Raw genomic sequence first — 5,947 nt, forward strand, 5'->3', positions numbered from 1 at the left:
TGATCCTAGCACCTCGGCCTCCCAAAGTGTGGGGATTACAGGTGTGAGCCACCGTGCCTGGCCTCTTTCCTTCTCTTTCTTTCTTTCTTTCTTTCTTTCTTTCTTTCTTTCTTTCTTTCTTTCCTTCTTTCTTTCTTCCTTTCTTTCTTTCTTTCTTTCTTTCTTTCATTCTTTCTTCTTTCTTTCCTTTCTTTCTTTCTTTCTTTCTTTCTTTCTTTCTCTCTCTCTCTCTTTCTTTCCTTCTTTCTTTCCTTTCTTTCTTTCTTTCTCTCTCTCTCTCTCTTTCTTTCCTTCTTTCTTTCCTTTCTTTCTTTCTTTCTTTCTTTCTTTCTTTCTTTCTTTCTCTCTCTCTCTCTCTCTTTCTTTCTTCTTTCTTTCTTTCTTTCTTTCTTTCATCTTCTTTTTCTTTATTTTTTTTGACACAGAGTTTCACCCTTGTTGCCCAGGCTAGAGATCTCGGCTCACCGCAACCTCTGTCTCCCAGGTTCAAGCGACTCTCCTGCCTCCCTAGTAGCTGGGATTACAGGCATGTGCCACCATGCCCGGCTAATTTTGTATTCTTTGTAGAGATGGTGTTTCTTTACGTTGGTCAGGCTGGTCTCAAACTCCCAACCTCAGGTGATCCGCCTGCCTTGGCCTCCCAAAGTGCTGGGATTACCGGCGTGAGCCACCGTGCCTAGCCTCTTTCTTTCTTTCTTTCTTTCTTTCTTTCTTTCTTTCTTTCTTTCTTTCTTTCTCTTTCTTCTTTCTTTCTTGTTTCATTTTTTTCGTTTTTTTTTTTTTTTTTTGGAGACGGAGTTTCACTCTTGTTGCCCAGGCTAGAGATGTCGGATCACCGCAACCTCTGCCTCGCAGGTTCAAGCGACTCTCCTGCCTCCCTAGTAGCTGGGATTACAGGCGTGTGCCACCATGCCCGGCTAATTTTGTATTCTTTGTAGAGACGGTGTTTCTTCACGTTGGTCAGGCTGGTCTCAGACTCCCAACCTCCGGTGATCCGCCTGCCTTGGCCTCCCAAAGTGCTGGGATTACCGGCGTGAGCCACCGTGCCTAGCCTCTTTCTTTCTTTCTTTCTTTCTTTCTTTCTTTCTTTCTTTCTCTCTTTCTCTCTTTCTCTTTCTTTCTTTCTCTTTCTTTCTTTCTTTCTTTCTTTCACTCTTTCTCTCTGTTTCTTTTTTCTTTCTCTCTTTCTTTCTTCCTTTCTTTTTCTTTCTTCTGTTTCGTCTTTTTGAGACAGTTTCACTCTTGTTTCACCGGCTGGAGTGCAATGGCGTGATCTTGTCTCACCGCACCATCCGCCTCCCGGGTTCCGGCGATTTTCCTGCCTCAGCCTCCTGAGTAGCTGGGGTTACAGGGATGCACCCCCACGCCTGGCTGAAGTTTTGTATTTTTAGCAGAGACGGGGTTTCACCGTGTCGGTCAGGCTGGTCTCCAACTCCCGACCTCAGGTGATGCGCCCACCTCGGCCTCTCAAAATGCTGGGATGACGGGCGTGAGCCACCGCGCCGGCCTATTGACTTCTCGTAGGGTAGGTCTTTTTTTCCATTTCTATGTATGTACGTACGTTTACAGATGTAGACGTTTTTATACTTTTATATATAAACGTGAGTGCTTGTGTTGATGGGTCTATGTATATACAGATGCTTACGTGGATGTGTAAGTCAACATATTTGTATACGATAAATACATATACCTATTCTATACAGATACGGGTGCTTCTACGTAAATAAGTAAATATCGATATATAAGCAGTTACATAGAAACACATACATTTGTTTCTGTATAAAGAATGTTATATATGCACGTTTATAAATAGATAAACGTGTTTGTGACTGTTTGTCTCCGTGTTCTTTCCTGCTCTCTTTCTCTCCTTTATGCTTTTCTTCCTTCCTTTCTTCCTTTCTCTCCTTCCTTACGTTTTTCTTCCTTCTTCCTTCCTTTCCCTCTTTCTGTTCTTTTTTCTTTCGTGCTTTATGTGTGTTTCCTTCCCTGTCTTTGCTTCTTTTGTCCTTCCTCTCTGTTTGTGTTTCCCTTCTTGCCTTCGTGTCTTTCCTCGTTCTTTCTCTCTTTTTTCATGTTTCTTTCCTTTCTATCTCTCTTTGTAAAATGGAATGTTTAAGAAGTTTTGTTTCTTCGTCTCCGTTTTTTTTTTTTTTTTTTTTTTTTTTTTTTTATTATACTTTAGGGTTTTAGGGTACATGTGCACAATGTGCAGTTTTGTTACATATGTATCCATATGCCATGTTGATTTCCTGCACCCATTAACTCGTCATTTAGCATTAGGTGTATCTCCTAATGCTGTCCCTCCCCCCTCCCCCCACCCCACAACAGTCCCCGGAGTGTGATGTTCCCCTTCCTGTGTCCATGAGTTCTCATTGTTCAATTCCCACCTATGAGTGAGAACATGCGGTGTTTGGTTTTTTGTCCTTGCGATAGTTTACTGAGAATGATGTTTTCCAGTTTCATCCATGTCCCTACAAAGGACACGAACTCATCATTTTTAAATGGTCTCTGTGTTCTCCATTTTCTTCCTCCCTCCCCGCTCCCTTCCCTCCCTCCTTTCCTTTCACCGTCTGTCTCTTTTCTGCGTTCCCTCCCTGCCTCCCTTCCTCCTTCCCTCCCTGCCTCCCTCCCTCCCTCTTTCTCTTCCTCTGTCTGCCTTTGTGTGGGCTCTCGAAGAGCCTACGCATTCTGCGTCTCCCTGTGTCCTCAACGACCCGCGACCGAGTCCTCGTTTGTCCTGTCTCTCTCCCTCCCTCCCTCCCTCCCTCCCTCCGAGATGCATCTCCAAACACCCAGACGCCGTGAGTTGTCTTCTGACTCTGTCGCGGTCGATGCGGAGACGCGCTTTGGGGACGGTTTCTGTGGAGATGGGGGAGAGGGGCTGCGTTTTCGGCCCCGGGAAGAGCTTCTCGACTCACGGTTTCGGTTTTGCGGTCCACGGGCCGCCCTGCCGACCGGATCGCTCTCGCTGACGTTGGCGACGGTTGTCGGGCTCCATCTGGCGGCCGCTTTTATACCGTCCTCTGGGCTTCCGGAGCTGCGGTGGCAGCTGCCGAAGGAGGGGACCGTCCCTGCTGTGAGCGAGGCAGAGCTCCGGAAAGCCCGCGGTCGTCAGCCGGGCTGGCCCGGTGGCGCCAGAGCGGTGGCGCGTCGCCTGTGACTCAGAGCTCGGGCGTGCAGGTTTATGTGGGGGAGAGGCTGTCGCTGCGCTTCTGAGCCCGAGCCGGGTGTGGGGACTGCCCGGGCCGGTCGACCAGCACGCCGCGGCTCCCGAGGCCCGAGCCGCGACCCGCGGGGACCGGCCGCGCGTGGCCCGGGAGCCTGGGGACGCCATTTGCCGGGCCCGCGCGCGTCCTGGCCGTCTGAGGCGGCGGTCGAATTTGTTTCCGCGTCCCCGTGGGGGAGCCGGGGACCGTCCTGCCCCCGTCCCTCGGGTGCCGGGGAGCGGTCCCTCTGCCAAGTCATCTTTTCTGGCGAGTCCCCGTGAGGAGTCGGGGAGCGCTCCCTGAGCGCGCGTGCGGCCCCGAGAGGTCACGCCCGGCCGGCCTTCGGTCCCCCGCGTGTCCCGGTCGTACGAGGGGCCGGCCGAAAATGCTTCCGGGTCTCGCTCCGGAGATGCGGGCCGGCCCCTGCGTGTGGCACGGGTGGCCGGGAGGGCGTCCCTGGCCCGGGGCTGCTCCCGCGTGTGTCCTGGGGTAGACCAGAGGGTCCGGGGTGCTCCGTGTCTGGCTGCGATGGTGGCGTTTTTGGGGACAGATGTCCGTGTCGTGGGTCCCCTGGGCCGGCGGCGGTGTCGGTGACTCGCCCTCCTGCCCCCGGGGCAGGTATATCTCTCACTGCGAGTCGGCATTTTGGGCCACCGGGTTATTGCTGACACGCTGTCCTCTGGCGACCTGTCGCTGGAGAGGTTGGGCCTCTGGATGCGTGCGGGGCTCTGGCCTACCGGTGACCCGGCTAGCCGGCCCTGCTCCTGCTTGAGCCGCCTGCTGGGGCCCGTGAGCCTGCTGCTCTCTCGTGCATCCGAGCGCCCCGACTCCCGCCCCCCGGTGCCGGCCCGGGTCCGGGTCTCTGACCCCCCGCCTGGGGGCGGCGGGGAAGGCGGCGAGGGCTACCCTGCCCCCGTGCGCTCCCCGCTGCGGGCACCCGGGGCGGCCGTGACAACCCCACCCCGTTGGCTCCGTGCCGCGCGTGTCAGGCGTCCTCGTTTCCGCTGGGTTGTCCGCCGCCCCTCCCCCCCCCCCAGAGCGGGGAACGGCCGGGCTGATCGGCTCGCTGGCTGGCCGGCTGGCCGCCTCCCGCTCCTTGGGGGGGGCTCCTCGTGATCGATGTGGTGGCGTCATGCTCTCCCGGGCAGGGTCCGAGCCGCGACGGGCGAGGGGCGGACATTCGTGGCGAATGGGACCGTTCTTCTCACTCCGCCCGCGGGGGCCCCTCGTCTCTCCTCCCCGCCTGCGGGTGGTGCGCTGGGGAAGGCGAGGGGCGCGGAACCCGGCCCGACCTCGCTGTCCCGTCCCTGCCTTCCGCCACGCGGCGTGGGTCGGCGGGGTCCTCTGACGCGGCGGGCACCCCTCGCTCTCGCCTCCTGTGCTTGTCGACTCGCGGGCGGCCCCCCTCCGCGGCGGTGGGGTGCCGTCCCGCCGGCCCGTCGTGCTGCCCTCTTGGGGGTCGCGCGAGCGTGGGCTCCGCCTGGGCCTTTGCGGTGCTCCTGGAGCGCTCCGGGTTGTCCCTCAGGTGCCCGAGGCCGAGCGGTGGTGTGTCTTTCCCGCCCCCGGCGCCCCCTCTTCCGGTCGCCGCCGCGGCGTCCGCGCGTGGGTCCTGAGGGAGCTCGTCGGTGTCGGGGGGTCGAGGCGGTGGAGTGAGACGCGCCCCTCCCACGCGGGGAAGGGCGCCGCGTGGTCCGGCGAGCGCACGTGTCCCGTGCTTCCCCCCTGGCGGGTGCGCGCGGGGCCCGTGTGAGCGATCGCGGTGGGCTCTCGGGCCGGTGACGCGTGCGCCGGCCGGCCGCCGAGGGGCTGCCGTCCCGCCTCTGACCGGCCGTGTGTGGGTTGACTTCGGAGGCGCTTCGCCTCGGAAGGAAGGAGGCCGGTGGAGGTGGGAAGGGGGGCGGGGCCTCGGGGGGTTGCGCGCATGCGCACCAGCCGGGTCTCCCCCCCCCCCCCCCGCCCTGACCGCGAACGCTCGAGGTTGCCGCACGCGGCTGTGCGTTTCCTCCTACCGCAGGCCCCTCCCTCCCATCCCCGGGCGTCCCCGAGCGCCTCCGCGGGCCCGACGAGGGGCGACTGGCGGGTGGGGAGAGTGACCCGCCCTCGGTGAGAAAGCCTTCTCTAGCGATCCGAGAGGCGTGCGTTGGGGTACCGGATCCCCCGGCCCGCCGCCTCTCTCTGTGCGTGATGGTAGCGCTTGCCGTAGCGACTCGCTCGCGGCGGACCCTCCTCCGCTTCCCCCCTCGGTGGGGTGAGGGGGGGAGAGCGAGGGTTCCGCCGGCCCCCGACCGCGGTGGTGGGGGCCGAGCGTGGCTCGTCGCCTACTGTGGCCCGCGCCTCCCCCTTCCGAGTCGGGGGAGGATCCCGCCGGGCCGGGCCCGGCGTCCTAGCGGTTCGGAGGCTGTGCCGCGAGCGGTGGGGTGTGCGCGGCGTTCCGTCCGGCGCGTGACCCCTCTCCGCCGTCGAGCCGGCTCTCCGCCCGCTCCCGTGCCGAGTCGCGACCGGTGCCGGCGCCCGCGTTTGCGTGGCAAGGGTTCGGGCCGCCTGGCCCCGGGAAAGCGTCCCGCGGTGGGGGCGCGCCGGTCTCCCGGAGCGGGACCGGGTCGGAGGATGGACGAGAATCCCGGGCGATGCGGCCCTGGTGTCGGGTGTGTGGCTGTGGTCGCTTCGCGGGGTGGGGGGCCCGGTGGCCGGGGCCCCGGGTCTCGTGAGGAGGCGGGTCTCGGTGGGTGGGTGCCGAGGGC

Source organism: Symphalangus syndactylus, chromosome Y, assembly GCF_028878055.3.
Source record: "Symphalangus syndactylus isolate Jambi chromosome Y, NHGRI_mSymSyn1-v2.1_pri, whole genome shotgun sequence".
NCBI classification, from domain to species: Eukaryota; Metazoa; Chordata; class Mammalia; order Primates; family Hylobatidae; genus Symphalangus; species Symphalangus syndactylus.